General features: G+C 36.3%; 1 protein-coding gene across 1 annotated transcript in view; it reads right to left on the bottom strand.

Moving 5' to 3' along the window:
- Positions 1 to 9,332: 9,332 nt before the first annotated feature.
- Positions 9,333 to 15,552, bottom strand: part of LOC126778799 (interaptin) — a 301,055-nt gene continuing 294,835 nt past the window's right edge. Inside the window, exon 18 of the transcript XR_007670232.1 lies at positions 9,333 to 9,359. The gene's annotated coding sequence lies outside the window, so the exon portion shown is untranslated. The remainder of the gene's footprint in view (positions 9,360 to 15,552) is intronic.

Consider the following 15,552-nt stretch of genomic DNA (forward strand, 5'->3'; position numbering starts at 1 on the left):
ACTTATTTAATTGTTTTTCTTCACCTATTTATATATTAGATGTATTAATCGCTGTATACGGCGATTTGCAGCTCATCCGTGAACCGGTTTGACGCAACTCAAAAAATGTCTACCGGCGGTCTACCGGCCACCAGCTAAGGATCGATGCACACTGTAGACGGATGTTTTAACCGACTTGGTATTGAGAAATGTGACTATTTTTTTATATAGCTTTGGTGTTTTCTGTATTATCTTGAGATATTTGTCTCTGTCCCACTATTGGGATTATATTTGTTACATTATTTTTTATATAATATATATACTGCCTGTATATAATCTGTATCTTAAGTGATTTTACTTATAGTACACAAACTGTTGTGTCCGGTTCGAAATGTGAGTGAGCCAGTGTAGCAGACACAAGGGACATAACACCTCAGTACCCAAAGTTATTCGCATTGGCGATGTAGACACGGTTAATATTTCTTACAGCGCCAATGTCTATGGACTTCTTCTTCGAGTGCCACTCCGACTACCGAAGGTTGGCAGCTTTGAATTTGTCTATGGGCAGTGTAACCAATTTAATATTTTGTAGTATTTTATAATGAAAATGTATTTTTCTAAATAACTGTCGGAAAAAATTACCTGTCCGAATTTCTTTAACAGGTTCTTCTCAGTGAGATGTTTCTTTCGAAACTGGTAATAGATTTTCGACATTAAAAAAAAGCGTAACCTTTCTATGAAACTATGCTTGAAATTAATTTGGAAAAGTCGACATATTATGGGTCTATCTCTCAGAATATTTCTTTAAACCCTTAGTTTAAAGAAATATTCTAATTATTGCGATTTATTAAACTGAACAAATTTAAACATTCGACTATGTGAATAGTTCTTTTGAATCAATTTAAAGGACACGCCTGTTGGCGTGGTTGGTAGATACTTTCACGCTGAAGGTTGTGGGTTCGTTTCCCACCCAGGACAGACATTTGTGTGCATGAACATGTCTGTTTGTCCTGAGTCTGGGTGTAATTATCTATATAAGTATGTATTTACAAAATAAAAGTAGTATATGTAGTATATCAGTTGTCTGGTTTCTGTAGTACGAACTCTGCTTAGTTTCGGATCAGATGGCCGTGTGTGAATAAAGACGCAGGATATTATTATTATTATTTATAGTTATTTACGTACCAATTTTTTTTATTTTTTTTCTTAGACCATAATTAATAATAATGCGATTATTATTAACAACATGGCGTTATTTATTTTCTTCTATACATAATGGTGATTAGACATTTGCTATCTTCTTAAGCCCATACATTAGAAAGAGACAAATCCAGTCAAATTTAGAATATAAAAGAACAATATATATATATTTTTAAATCACGTACAATTCATCTAGGATTGAATGTTCCGTGTGAAATTCCAGTTTTTGCGTAGACTCTGTGTATTTAACGGCTGTGAAACGTGGCTTTGACTCGATAACCTAAAGCGGTATTTCTCATAATTTGGAGTAAGAAATAAATAAATGTCGATGATTGGTTAATAATAAACCGCAATGCTCATCGTCATTGGTGTTTGAACAAATTATATCGATTAATCAAATAAATACTATTAATTACATGAGATGGCCCAGCGGTAAGAACGCGTGAATCTTATCCCATGACCGTGAGTTTAAATCCGGGCAAGCACCATTAATTTTCATGTGCTTAATTTGTGATTCATCTCGTGCTTGACGGCGAAGGCAAACATCGCGAGGAAACCTGCATGTGTCTAATTTCACTGAAATTTTGCCACATGTGTATTCCACCAAACCGCATTGTAGCAGCGTGGTGGAATTTGCTCCAAAATTTCTCCTCAAAAAGGGAGAGGAGGCCTTAGCCCAGCAGTAGGCATTCACAGGCTGTTACTACTACTAATTACACAAATTACTATACTCATACCAAAAATGATGAAGGGCTGTTGTATAAGAACAAACTCGACACCGCAGAAAACGGTCGTAAACGTCAGAAAGTGATATGCGACATTGACCGTTATAATCATAACATTACAAGAACACACGCATCAAAATAGTATATTTCGCCCACGGGTAATCTCAAGAGGCATCACATATTATAATGCACGAGTGTCTGCAAACATACGGATGCGCTCTCTCTTCCCTAACTCTTATAATAACTCTTTTTTTACAATTAATAGGCCGGCGTTTGACCGTTGACTTGCCTGATGTTAAGCATCGACACGGTCTAGGATGTAGCACGCTTACCTATAAGTAACCTGTTCACTCTGGATTTGAAGACGCCAACTTTGTACCTATCAGGAAATACGGACTCAGGCAAAGCAAGCTCAGAATATATGGGACGGCCAGCCTTTCTTACTTCCAGACTCCGTGCTGCTAATAAGAATTCTTTTAGAAAAAAATACTTTTTTATTGGCCCGACTTGGCGTTTGATCCCAGGACTCGGGATTTGCGGCCTTATGTAGCCACTGGAGTCCAGACTAACGAGGTACTGCTCTTGCCTGATCAGTTACGCAATACCAATATATTACATCGAAATAAAGCAATAAATATATGAACTTAAATTGTTTTTTAATTTTACACAATATCCGTTGGACCGTTACTTGTTTTTGTTTAGGTATCTACTTCCGGTTGTCGAGAATGCGGAGTCCGCTTACTTCCTGCATTCATGTAATAGTTGCACTCAATTAATATTAGCACACCATATATGAATGTGATTTTTTTATGATATAGGCTGACGACCAAATGGGATGTGATCGTAAGTGGTCACCACCGCCCATAGACATTACTGGTGGTAGGGCTTTGTGCAAGCTCGTCTGGGTAGGTACCACCCACTCATCAGATATTCTACCGCAAAACAGCAATACTTGATATTGTTGTGTTCCGGTTTGAAGGGTGAGTGAGCCAGTGTAATTACAGGCACAAGGGACATAAAATCTTAGTTCCCAAGGTTGGTGGCGCATTGGATATGTAAGCGATGGTTGACATTTCTTACAATGCTAATGTCTAAGAGCGTTGGTGACCACTTACCATCAGGTGGCCCATATGCTCGTCCGCCTTCCTATTCTATAAAAAAAAAAAAAAAAAAAAAAAAAAAAAAAAAAAAAAAAAAAAAAAAAAAAAAAAAAAAAAAAAAAAAAAAAAAAAAAATTGGTGATGTAAGAAATAATAACCATTTCTTACATTGCCAATGCGCCACCATCCATGGGTACTGATGTTATATCCCTTGTGCCTGTAGTTATAGCTCACTCACCCTTCAAACCGGAACGCAGAATTATACAGATGAGTGGCAGAATATCTGATGAGTGGGTGGTACCTACCCAAACGGACCTGCACAAAGTTCTACCACCACGGTAAATTTGCTAGATTCTTTAGAATTCTGCAAGACTAAGGGCTCTTTGGTACTCTACCCCATTATACGTTACATCCCTTAATCAACAATTGATAACACTGTGAGATTTGTTTTAATAATTAATCACTTATTGGCTGGACTCCTAACAGTTCCCTTAACAAACCTAACAAAGTCAATGCGCCACCAACCTTGGGAAATGTTACACTTGCTCACTCACCTCTCCTACCAAAACACAACAATACTATTTGGCGGTAGAATACGTGCTGAGTAAGTGGTTATTACCCAGACGGGCTCAAAGCTTTACAAACCAAGTGCCTCCTTTTACGTATGTAGGTTAAACGCTTAAATAATTTTATTTTTAACGTAAAACGAATCTAGATTTATAAGAACGATCGATTTTATTAGTCAACTATTGATTTTTCAACCCCATTGTTCGGTTTAGGGTTGCGGAAGGGGTGGCGTTTTGAAAGGGGCTAATTTTGGGGACAAAAAGCTTTACTTTTTTTTTTGACAATTTATAAAAAAAAAAAGTGCATCTGTCGTTTTAGTCGGTTAGTATTTTTATTCGAAGACCGCGAAATTGCAATTATATGAAGATAGTTTGCGCACGCGGCTTTGTCTGCAAATAGAACTATGTATTATTCTATACCTCTGATAACGTTAAGACGATAAATCGTAACAGACAAACAAACTCACGTCTAAATGTGTAATATTACTTAAGATAAAATTGTATGTATTTTTGTATACTTGGGGGTATGTAGCCCGCCTAGGCACAACACTTCAGGTATTCTATCGCTGAACAGCAATACTCAGTATTGTTGTGTTACGGTTGGGAAGGTGAGTGAGCCAGTGTACAGGCACAATCGACATAAAACATCTCCGTTCTCAAGGTTGGTGGCACATTGGCGATGTAAGTAATGGTTTATATTTCTAAAAGCATCAATATTTATGGGTGATGGTGACCACTTACCATTAGACCACTCTCTAAATAAAAGGATTGGAGCTTAATCCACTACACCACTCCAATGCGGGGTGGTGGTTCCGCATTTTTTTTTTTCTTTTCACGAAAATTAACAGATACTTAGTATATTTTCATTTTTTATTCATAAAACAAATCGTGTTATTTATTTTGGTACATAATTCCATTGTCACAATAAACATAAGTGACATAAATACGAACAGCCAGTCATTGCGAATTATATTTATATTGTAGCCAGTTCGATTTTATAGGACATTTTCCGAAACGTCTAGTAAGAAAAATAATATATTTTTTTTCGTGTTCGCTTTAAATAAAAACTTAAACCGAGTCAATTTTGAAAGAAATCTTAAGTAAAAAAAGGATTGATTGGTTCGCAATTAAGATTCCATTAGAATAACATCAATGAACTCGACTATCAGTTTTATAAAGCGCTGCAATTTTATTAGATTTGAATCATATTACGTTATCTGTGTGTCGCAAGGGAAAAATATTTTTAGAACCGTAACGGTTAGCTAGTTAAAATGTTTAAAACATACATAAAACGATGGCTGCCGTCATGAGAAACAATAAGAATAGTCCAAACTCAAGTGTCAAAACCCTTAATCCACGAGTCCGACTTACACTTGACTGTTTGTTTAATAACAAAAACTGTACATCTAGTTTAACGTATGTATCTAATTGTATATATTTGCTAATTATATTATTCATGAGTAGCCGAAATAGCCTAGTGGTTAGAACGCGTGAATCTTAACCGATGATCGTGGATTCAAACCCGGGCCAGCACCACTGAATTTTCATGTGCTTAATTTGTGTTTATAATTCATCTCGTGCTTGACGGTGAAGGAAAAAATCGTAAGGAAACCTGCGTGTGTCTAATTTCATTAAAATTCTGCCACATGTGTATTCCACCAACTCGCATTGGAGTAGCGTGGTGGAATAAGCTTCAAACCTTCTCCTCAAATGGGAGAGCAGTCTTAGCCCAGCAGTGGGACATTAACAGGCTGTTACTTTACTGTCTATATTACTCATCTGTGTGGCATTACATTATTATCCGCTTTTCTAGCGCCAAACAACAATAATTAGTATTGTTGTGATCCGGTTTAGAGTGCGACTCAGCCAGTGTAACTACAGGCACAAGGGACATACTAGGTCCTATGGTTGACGATGACGATGTAAGGGTTACAATATCTCTCACAGCACCAATGTTTATTGGTGACGGTGACCCACCATCAGGTGGCCCATATGCGCGTTCTACTTTAAAATAAATACAAGTCGCTTACATAAGCTTACATTATAATTAAATGGAAGTTCTCGTGAATGGACAATATCACCACAGTGCCTACAACACGTATTGTCCAAGGTCAAGAGGTCGTTCGAGGTCAAAGCTAGGTCACGAACCTAGCCATAGGCATTATTCGTCTATAATCAGTCGTTGAATTAGTTTTTAATAATATGTATATGAATAAACAAAGACAAAACACTATAATAAAGCAATGTTTTATAGTATAGGTAGGCGGACGAGCATATGGGCCACCTCATGGTAAGTGGTCACCAACGCCCATGTGCCACCAACCTTGGGAAACAAGATGTTATATCCCTTGTGCCTGTAATTACACTGGCTCACTCACCCTTCAAACCGGAACACAACAATACCAAGTACTGCTGTTTTGCGGTAGAATATCTGATGAGTGGACGAACTACCAGTAGAAATTCAGCTATTCTGTATAAACTCGAGACTCGCCGCAGAAAACGGTCGTGGAATGTCACGAACGGTCAATCTGACCGTTGTAATCATAGCATTACAAGAACACACGCATCAAAATAGTATATCAACATAAGTCGGTTGTTAAAATTTCACGGATGAGTAATGGAGTGAGTTTACAGAATCGCACTGCTGTACCTTTATCTCCGAGTTGAGTGTAATCAATTTAAAAAAAAAGATTAGGACCGAAAGATGCAAATTGTTTATAATTTTCCTCTCAATAATGATTGCAATCAAATTGCGGTAATCGTATCGTTTGCTAAATTTGATTGAGTTTTCAATACATAAAAGAAATGTTGACAAATATTATAAGTGAATGGGAACATAAACGAAGTTGGGGAAGCGAAGCGAAAATTTTACTATATATCTACATGTTATGTAGAATATTACCGGTGTTGGTAAATCAAAATATAAATACTTAATTCAACATGGAATCATTACCCTTTTTTTAATATATAAGCTAGCGCTCGACTGTTATTACACCTGATGGAAAGTGATGATACAGTCTAAGATGGAGCGCGCTTGCCTAGAAGATGTCTATTCACTAGACTTGAAGGTACCCATATTGTAGGTGGCGGGAAAAACGGAGGGTATTCCAGACCTTGGCGGTGCGCATCAGAAACGAGGAAGCAGATCGTTTCGTACGTGTCTTAGATACGTCAACTGCGTACGGGTGCAGATCTTTACGATGCCTCGCAGTTCTATGGTTAAAGGTGACGGAGGAACCAAATTAAATAGTTCCTGGGCACACTCTCCGAAATATATACTGTAGAAAACCGACAGGCAACCTTACGACGATGTTCCAAGGTCTGGAGTTTTGCGACCAGTGTCTGGTCGCCAATGAGCCTTCTAGCACGAAGATCCACAGAATCCAAAGCTTCAAGCTGGTACACTTGTTGATAGTCAAACAAGAATCTAGCACCGGTTCGGAAAAGACACCCAGCCCTGAGGAGAACCGGCGAAAGAAACTCAGCGGGTTTTTATTTTTTTTTCAACTCGTAAGTAACCATATTAACTTTTGGACACAAACAGATACTTAATTTTATATTTATTTTATGTATGTGTATGGATTTCGTTCGCAACACTCGTTACAATAAATTATTTGCTACAACCATTAACAAAATAAATAATTATAAAACAACTGATTACATCCTAAGACACCATTATAATAAAATAAGATAGAAATATTGTGTGAGTAGCTCCCTAATGCGGCTTCGCTCGTGTTTGGGGGTTATATTGGGTCTTGACTTGATATAAGGCCACAGATTCAATACCCAGGTCAGGCCAATAAAAGTTATTGGGTTTTTCTGTCAGAAAATTCTCAGTAGCAGCCCGGAGTCTGGAAGTTGGAAGTGTGTACACTCCCGTGCCTCGGAAAGCACGTAAAGCCGTTGATCCTGCGCCTGATCTCTTTCCGGTCGTGTCGGATTGCCGTCCCATCGGATTATGAGAGTTAGGGAATAGAGAGTGCACCTGTGTTTGCGCACACACTTGTGCACTATATGTCCTGCACAGGTGGCTAATCTCTTGATATTATCGGTGACGTCAGTAGTTTAAATAGGTTGAAACGGCAGTTACTTATATACAAACACTATATACGAAACCCATCTCCGAAACACGCTGGATATTCTGTTATAAGTATTAAGTTTATTGGTTTATTACTTTCTGTTAGGCATTACAAAAATAACGTCTCCTTATTTATTCGTATATAATATATAGTTAAGTATATGCTTTGTATTATATAACTATTGTTATATTCTAAATGTTTGGTAGACAGTACGTGGGTGTGTCTTTGAGTCTCAGTCGATAAAGCGTTCGGGTCACGGGTTCGTGAATAGGTAGGTAATGCTATAAATAAATTTTGAATCAATACATAAATCTTATATATTTAAAAAAATCTATTATATCTGTATATCTGTGTGATATTAATAATAGATACCGTTTGATCACTATGAAGATAACATATATATGTTTTTTATGTAGGTGTATATATTATTCACGTAGTTATAAGGTCGCTAGATGGCGTTGCAGCACATTAAAATCTATTTATATATATCATCAATAAACTAAGACCTCTCTTTTTTGAGAGACGATTGGAGGTTACTCCACCACGCTACTCTCTTATTATTATTTATAACTGGTTTTCGCTCGCGGTTTCACCTGCGTGTGGTTGAGGTATGGGGTATGTTAGCCGTTAGGTTGACTATATCCATTCATGTGCCTCTGATAAGTCGAGTAATTAAGACGTATTTAAATTAATTTTTGCATTGACAACATTAGTGAGGATTGTGTAATTTTATTTTATAAATTTAATAAATTGATTTATACATGTATATAACTAAATATATGATACTATTTATTCTGCATGAAAATCAACGTTATAACCTATCCAATCCTTTATAGAGTAACGCGCCTTATTAATCAAAGTTTTCTTAATTAATTTTTTTTTTTTTTGATTTCATTTTTTTGACTGGCAACCAAAAATTCATGTATTTTATAACAATAGCGAAGCTACTTTAGAATAACACAGTTTTCACTCATCATCATCAGTAACAGTACAGTAACAGCCTGTTAATGTCCCACTGCTGGGCTAAGGCCTCCTCTCCCTTGTGAGGAGAAGGTTTGGAGCTTATTCCACCACGCTGCTCTAATGCGGGCTATACACATGTGGCATCATTTCAATGAAATTAGACACATGCAGGTTTCCTCACGATGTTTTCCTTCACCGTCAAGCACGAGATGAATTATAATAACAAATTAAGCACATGAAAATTCAGTGGTGCTTGCCCGGGTTTGAACCCACGATCGTCGGTTAAGATTCACGCATTCTAACCACTAGGCCATCTGGGCTATATCATCATCATCAAACGATTCAAAATTTTAAACCGTATAATATCATATCATGTGTTATCTATTTTATACGTGACATTGGCAGAATATTTTGCGCTCAAATAGCGTAGACACACGCCAGAAAGGGGAAAAAAAAAACAATAACGAACACTTTGATCAGGGAACGATTAATTTTGCGGACATAGAATCTTGGTGCTACAAGTTTTTCTCTACTTATAATGTTTATACAATTACACTGTGTATGAAAAATATCAATATCGCAAATGATGGTAAGTCACCACAAATATACTTTGGCGATGTTTTTTAATAGAATAGGAAGGCGGACGAGCATATGGGCCACCTGATGGTAAGTGGTCACCAAACGCCCTTAGACATTGGCATTGTAAGGAATGTCAACCATCGCTTACATAGCCAATGCGCCACCAACCTTGGGAACTAAGATTTTGTGTCCCTTGTGCCTGTAATTACACTGGCTCGCTCACCCTTCAAACCGGAACACAACAATACCAAGTACTGCTGTTTTGCGGTAGAATATCTGACTCTACCACCAGTAGAGTAAGAACTACCATGACTACCAGCCTCGGAAACCAAGATGTTATGCCTGTAGTTACACTTACTTCAAACCGAAACTCAATAAACAAAGTATTGCAGTTTGACATTTTGGTAGAATATCTAATGATTGGATGACACCTACCCAGAATAACCGGACTTGCATTCGAAGTCCAACCACCAAGTGTACATAAAATTGTTTCATATCTATACATAGAGTATATAAGCGAAGTACCACTCATCACGAGATCTCCTAAGCTATCCGCCCGATTGACTTGAAATTTGTCACGTTACTCCTTCCCCGACGTAGACGCTCACTAACGGATATCGCGCAAATCCTATCCAAAAATACATTTTTCTCTACCTGTGCGAAACCGAGAATGACATCTCTTATTATAAATATCTATTCATCATATAATAATATAATATATAATTTAAATAAAGAATATTAACAACGCAAAAACAAATTATAGAAAACATATACAAATAAAAAATAACTGTAATGGTTGTTAATTTAATTTTAGAACAATTTGGAAACCAGAGATACTTAAAAATATATATTATCTGTGACTATAATAATTGAAAATAAACTCACTTACATTGAATATAACTTACAAATCACTTTTAACACAAAATTACACGATTCATAAGGTTTTTTTTTAAACTCTGTTATATTTTCACGTATATTGTCATTATCACTGTACATTATATGTCTGAATTATTTCAAATTACACGTTAATTGAACAATTATTTATAAATTTACTGGAAACGACTTTGAAATCGTAAATAATTCCGATGTATGGTGAACACTTCACAGTACAATCTCCCCTCACGAGTGCTCGCGGCTAACTGACGAAAATACGAAATATAAAACGAATTTACTTTCTTTGCAAGCCTACCAACCTTAAGGATGTAACTATTGCTATTGTAATCACAACTCTATTTCGTTTGTTTAAGATACGTTTTTATTTAAACTAATTGTTGCTATAACGTGTTTATACACATTTTTATTTTGAAAACGACTCAAGGTCAATGTTAATAAATGTATACAAAAAAGTTTTTTTTTTTTTTTTACTTATAATTAAACCAAGGCTCAATTTTTTTAATACAGTTATGTGGTAGTCATTTTTAAATATTTTTGTCATGTTGAAATAAGAGGTAGAATATAGCTTTATTTTCAAATAAAAAAATATCTATTATATTTTTTTTTTTTTTTTTTTTTTTTTTTTTTTTTTTTTTTTTTTTTTTTTTTTTTTTTTTTTTTTTTTTTTATAGAATAGGAAGGCGGACGAGCATATGGGCCACCTGATGGTAAGTGGTCACCAAACGCTCTTAGACATTGGCATTGTAAGTAATGTCAACCATCGCTTATATAGCCAATGCGCCACCAACCTTGGGAACTAAGATTTTATGTCCCTTGTGCCTGTAATTACACTGGCTCACTCACCCTTCAAACCGGAACACAACAATAACAAGTACTGCTGTTTTGCGGTAGAATATCTGATGAGTGGGTGGTACCTACCCAGACGAGCTTGCACAAAGCTCTACCTCTGCTCTGCTTATTTATATGTACTATAATTATGTGAAAAGCGATATATGTTACATTAATGTTTGTTGGCTTCAAGGTGCAACTGATGCAACGGTCATCGACCTTGGAAAGTACGGTATGCAAAAAAAATGTTTTTTTATAAATTACAAGTGTCCCTAAAAATTGGTAGGCTTCGAATTTTAAAAGCTGTTTATTTCGTATCAATAAACATATTTAGTATTATGGTTTTGTAACGAGACTGAATAAAATAAAATTTTATATTTCTTACAATTAATGTTTTACCATCAGATAGCACACATGCCTGTCTGCCTACCTATTATAATAAAAAAAAAACATTGTTAAGGGCCCAATTTTCTTAAATTAAAAAAATTAAGTAACAGCCTGTGAATACCCCACAGCGTGGCTATGGCTCTCCTTTTTTGATGAGAAAGTTTGGAGGTTATTCCACCATGCTGCTCCAATGCCAGTTGGTGGAATACACATGTGGCAGAATTTCAGTGAAATAAGATAAATGGTTTCCTCACGATGTTTTCCTTGACAACCAAATACGAGATGAATTATACACACAAATTAAGCACATGAAAATTCAGTTATGCCCGTCCAGTTTTGAACCCACGATCATCGAAATCAATATAAATACGTTTAATGTGCTATTCAAAATAATGTATTTGTGTGTCAACGCACAGGACACAGGTATGTGTGTGATTTATTTATCTGAAGCTACTAAACTGATTTTATTAATTTTCACGATTAGAAATCTACTTTATCCAGAATTAACATAGTAAAAATAAGATTACAGTTTGTATGTTCGTATATATGTACTTTGGGTTTTTCTATCAGAAAATTCTCAGTAGCATCCCGGAGTCTGGAAGTTGGAAGTGTGTACGCTCTCATGTCTCAAAAAGCACGTAAAGCCGTTGGTACTGTGGTCCTGAACTCTTTCCAATCGTGTCGGATTGCCGTCCAATCGGATTATGAGAGTGAGGGAAGAGAGAGTGCACCTGTCTTTGCGCACACACTTATGCACTATAATATATCCTGCGTAGTTGGCTAATGTCTCTTGAGATTGGGCGCCGTGGCCGAAATCGTTCTGGAGGACATTATTATTATAGTCTCAAACCCATGATGTTCAGCTAGTGATGACATAAAGTCCATCTTTAAATTCGTTTTAATAGTTTTTTTTAAAGAACTTCCAATGAGTAGCATTAACAGAACAAATAGCACCCATGCCAATGCTATTAATCTTATAAATGAGAAAGTTGTGTGATCTTTGTTACTCTATTACGCGAAAAATGCTAAACTGATTTGGATGAAATTTGCAAGAGTGATAGCTTATACTCTGAGATAACACATAGACTACTTAACCCCCTTACACGTGGGTGTAACTGCAGGATAAATCTAGTATTATATATTTTAATTAATTTAAATACTGTAAGAGATATATCAAGCTATTTCTTTAGCTGGCTTCTCTTTGAAGTTGCCGACAGTATACGACAGAGGTATGTGAAAATACCGTGGGTAGTTTAAGATTCCCGCCATTAATAGATTTTATTGGCTTTTAATAACATTGAGCCGTTTCCGAGGGTGATTATTGTAATGGTTAATTAAACCTCATTTGTTCGTATGTGTGGGTGAAATTTTACGTTTATTTTATTTTATTTTTTTATTTTAAAGCAATTCCACACAAGCGTTTTAGTTGAATGTTATTCGTATTTATCTTAGAATTTTCACAATTGTATTTTTCTATATACTAATAAATGAGTAAAGGTTTTTTTCTCTAATGCCTAATTGAAAAAATCAACTAAACCAACTTCGATAGGACTTATACCGGACGATGCAGTGTGATGACGTTTCGGGGATGTTTTTAGTATATAATGCTACTATATAAATAGGTGCACTTCAGTTTCAACCATTCTAAATTTAGACCATTGACGTGACAAGCTTCATGTACTCCTCCTCCTCGCCTCACGCACGATATGAAAAGTGCCAGTTAAGAAAAGAGACCTTTTTTATTATTATTTTTTAACGCTGGAAAAACGCGTTACGCGTTTCCCCTCATGGGAACAATGGGGGGGGGGTACGAGGGGCTCGCCGCTGTCCAAGGCGCCGAGCGCGCCCGGAACATCGGAATACCCACTAAAAAACCAGCGGTACCCTTTCCGTCTTAACGAGGAGCGCCACGGGATCGCTTGCGCACGCTACCGTGACTAGAAAAGAGAGACCTAAGCCATCCTACACATATACATACAACTCTATAGGCTCACTGTACTGTTACGTGTGTCGTAGGGTTTTTAAAACCAAATTTGGTCTAGCGAGCCACAGATGGCCTAGTGGTAAGAACGCGAAATCTTAACCGATGACAGTGGGTTCAAACACTGGCAAGCACCACTATATAAAGAATATACATGTGCTTAATTTGTGATTATAATTCATCTTGTGTTTAACGGTGAAGGAAAACATCATGAGGAAACTTGCATGTGTCTTATTTCACTGAAATTCTGCCACTCGTGTATACCACTAACCCGCATTGGAGCGGCTTGGTGGAAAAAGCTCCAAAACTTATCGCGCTTATAATATATCACATAAATAGTCTTATATCTTATAATAACAGATTTGCAGAAAATAGATATATATAAATTAATCTAACAAATACGTATGTTGACGGTACTCACCCAGACTCATCCCCCGTCTGGGCATCGAACCCGCGACCCTCCAGACTGCAAATTGCAGGCGAGACAGCTCCGGCTTCGAGTTTCATCCCTAAAGACAGAGACACACTGTTAAAACGACACTTCTTAATCTCTTATAGTATAGCATTACAGCGCAATAATTTAACCATTCGTTTTGCTTACGAATAGTCGCATTGGTTACGAAGAAATTTGGTCGACATTTTGAATTTAAACTAGAAATAAGGACTAAAGCAATAAAATTTTGATAGGATATTTTTTACGTCGTGGAAACCTTCAGTAATGTACTCGGGCCCTTATAAAGGGCTTATGTGGGATTCTTACCCACTCTTCCCGTGTTTTGGTTGGTGGCGTAATGGTGGTTGGTGAAAGCGATGGTTAACATAGAAATGTTACAACGCCCATAGACATTGACATTGTAAGAATACAATACCAGTGGCTATGGGCGTTGGTCCCACTGCTGGGCTAAGGCCTCCATTTTGAGGAGAAGGTTTGGAGCTTATTCCACCACGCTTTTCCAATGCGGGTTGGTAGAATACACATGTGGCAGAATTTCAATGAAATTAGACACGTGAAATGTTGAAAACCGACTTATGATATACAATTTTGATGCGTGTGTTCTTGTAATTTTATGATTATAACGGTCAATGTCGCATATCACTTTTTGACGTTTTACGACCGTTTTCTGCGGCGAGTGAGAGTTTCTTCCTACAAAATTGTAGGAACAAACCTAGGCCATACTGTGATGTACTTTAAAAATTTGAGTATGTCTCCACCTTTATTCTGTCTTGTGTTATATAAAGGTTATACTTTTAAGGACCGAAGATTAAGTTGCAACATCTGTACATAGAGACGTATGTATGTTTGAACGTTACCGCTAATATCGGAACATAGTCGGTTTGTTTTTTAATTGTTCCTTATAACATATTGATATATTTTTTTTCCAAGTTTTTTTAATAGGTAGGTAGCCTTGTTATATTTAACAGTCTTTTATACTAACCAATTGTTATATATAAGTACATAATATATGTTTGTTATTATATTTAGTAGTGGGGCAAAAAAGGACCAAAGCAGAGGCTTAAATAATATATATATATATATATATATATATATATATATATATATATATATATATATATATTTATATATATATATATATATTTTTTTTTTTTTTATAGAATAGGAAGGCGGACGAGCATATGGGCCACCTGATGGTAAGTGGTCACCAACGCTCTTAGACATTGGCATTGTAAGAAATGTCAACCATCGCTTACATATCCAATGCGCCACCAACCTTGGGAACTAAGATTTTATGTCCCTTGTGCCTGTAATTACACTGGCTCACTCACCCTTCAAACCGGAACACAACAATATCAAGTATTGCTGTTTTGCGGTAGAATATCTGATGAGTGGGTGGTACCTACCCAGACGAGCTTGCACAAAGCCCTACCACCAGTAGGGCTTTGTGCAATATATATATATATATATATATATATATATAAGTACTTGAAGTGTATTTTAACATCAATATTACCAATCTAGATATATTAATAATAATATCCTGGGACATTTTTCACACACGGCCATCTGATCCCAAATTAAGCGGAGCTTGTACTATGGAAACCAGACAAGTGATATACTACATATACTACTTTTCTTTTGTAAATACATACTTATATAGATAATTACACCCAGACTCAGGACAAACAGACATGTTCGTGCACACAAATGTCTGTCCTGGAAATCGAACCCACAACCTTCGGCGTTAAAGGCAAGTATCTACCAACCACGCCAACCGGCTCGTCATATATCATATATAATTTATAATAGGCGTA

Source organism: Nymphalis io, chromosome 27, assembly GCF_905147045.1.
Source record: "Nymphalis io chromosome 27, ilAglIoxx1.1, whole genome shotgun sequence".
Taxonomy (NCBI): Eukaryota; Metazoa; Arthropoda; class Insecta; order Lepidoptera; family Nymphalidae; genus Nymphalis; species Nymphalis io.